Source organism: Chrysochloris asiatica, unplaced genomic scaffold (assembly GCF_000296735.1).
Source record: "Chrysochloris asiatica unplaced genomic scaffold, ChrAsi1.0 scaffold00087, whole genome shotgun sequence".
NCBI lineage: Eukaryota > Metazoa > Chordata > Mammalia > Afrosoricida > Chrysochloridae > Chrysochloris > Chrysochloris asiatica.
In genome coordinates this window covers 2,663,687-2,666,161 of record NW_006408605.1, presented here as the reverse complement: position 1 = coordinate 2,666,161, position 2,475 = coordinate 2,663,687, and positions in this window count along the sequence as shown.

Here is a 2,475-nt window from a genome sequence, read left to right as displayed (position 1 = left end):
AATTATAAATCCCTGTTACAATTCACATTGCTCTTAAATTATAAACTCTAATGGTCTCTGCTATATACTGCTGAAAATGTGTGGGCCTGGGGCTAACAGACTGCACATCCCCTGGGGGATATTTTCTGTTTGCTCTAACACACCACTCACTGTTTACTCTTTTCTGTGAGCCATTCTGTTTTTGTAAAATGCAAAGAAATGTGCAGGGTGTTCACAGAATGCAAAACATGGTAATGACATGTGGGAATAAGGGATGTTTCCTTGGCCCAATCATTTCCATTATGTCTTGTTTCTTGCCTAACTCCTCATCAAAAGCTTTGAATTGATCAAAATGAAAGCTTTCAATGAGATTATAATTAGGTACATAAAGCTTCTATAAATGAAACCAACACAATGAAGTTTCCTAAAACCCTTAAGAGTGGCAATGCCTGCCTGCCAATCTCTGCCTTGGCTCTAGTGCACCCCCTTGAAGTCAAAGGGCATAGTGAAATACTTGTCCCCGAAGCAAAGGTGCTAGGATGGGTATTAATTGCAGGACAAAACAAAAACAAAAAACAACCAACTCCAACCAAAAGAAATGGTCAGAATTTGGAAGATACTATTAGGCGAGGGTTGCTAGTAATTTCCCTGAAAACGTTAGCTCATTTTGTGGTCTGGCTAAGATTCAATTTAGGTAGGGTAATTCATCCTGAAGGTCATATTTTCTCTCTCTCTTAAGACCAACAGGTCCAACCAAGTCTCTTTTCTTGAAATTTTCTATCTAGCAAGAACAGAAAAATTGTTTTATATCTCTGATATACTTTCTCATAAAGAGTTTTAAAGTAAACATTGAAAGCAGGGAAAAGCACAAAAATCCTTGCACAGATGCGAAATGTTCAATAATTACTTCCCTATCTCATCTCATAACATCCAAAAGAAATATTCCTGGCACAGTTTCAGTTCTCCCCAGAGTCTAATGAAGTTAAGCATTCCATCTTTATTGCTGGAAACAATAGCTAACGGTTATTGCTGATTTACAATGTCCTCTGACATGATTCACAGACTCATCCAGTTACAGAAGGAATTAGGACAACCAAGTCCTTCCACCTTTCTTAGGCTTCTGGGGACAGTCACCCTCACCTACAGGGTTGATCCTCCCCAGGTTCTCAGTCTGTTGGTACTTTGCTGGTTGGCTTTTCTCCCTCCCCATCTTCACATTTTCACAGTGTCTTGGTCAGTACCTTGCACACACTGTGCATTTGCATGTGTGATGGGTTGAGTTGTTGAACAATGTGTAGTCTTGTAACTGACTTTGAAAGTCATTCCTGTTGCTAGGCTTTTTTCTTTTTATGTAAAGAGGTAGCTGGAGCAGCAGCCTACTCCCCAAGCAGGAGAGCACTGTTTCCTTCACTCTCACAGAACAGTTATTGCTCAGTTTAAGCTATTCAGCTGGTCAGTCAGAACAATGATGCCAAGAATGTGAGTGTTGTAACCTCTGGCAATGTTCTGTGTCTGTGTGTGGTGTAATTTCAGGGTTCAAAGCTCAGTGGGCCAAATACATCTGTTTACCATGGTTTGGGGTAATCTAAGTCTGTTTTCCCTAGGTGGCCCTGGGCTGTTTACTTTCTGTTAGTCAAAGTATTAGCAGATGGTGAAAGTGAGTAAGGATATATGTCCACTTTGGTTCTGCAAACAATTGATAAGGGTGAGGGTTATCTATTGACTGGGGATTGATGTATTTTAGAATCTTAAGATCAAATGGTCACCCCCCACACCAGATTCCAGGCTAAATTTGAAAACCAAGAGATTCTCATTTGGAAAGAATGGTTTTAGACAATAAGTTGTTGTAGAGTTTCCTTTGATTTCATATTTGCATCGAGATAAAGAAGTCTTTGTTTGGAAAAGTTCATGTCTAATTTAAACTCATGCAAGTGTGGTTTTATTTTACTTCGGACCTTTCAGTATAGACTACCACCAATGTCTTTTAGACAACCAAATCCCAAGAAGTTATGCCATAGTCAGTTTACAATAGTTCTTGAGGGTAACCTTTGGTAAAGTGTTCATGGTTTTAATATGTGACTCAGATACTATAATTTAATAATATCTTTGATCTTCTGCCTATAACACAAAGGAAATAGAATGAGAGATGGCATTTATATTCTACAAACACTCCCGATAGTCATGGCTGTGATGGCCAGCTATAGTCACAAATTTTTATGTATGAATGCAAACAGAAAGTGAGGAGATACATGGCTGGAAAATATCTTTGAAGTTCTTTATTTAATCCTTACTAATTTATAAGGATTTTTCATATTTCATTCTATAAGATGTCCTAAGCTGATTTTAATATAAAAACAATGGCTGTGGACATGGGCAAAAATAGCAGAGAAAGGATCTGCAAAAATTCTCTCTTCCATAAAAGCAATGAGAAAACTGGAATACCCAATGGCTTTCAGAAATCCTGGGAGCATCTGAATCTTGTAAAGAACAGTGAAC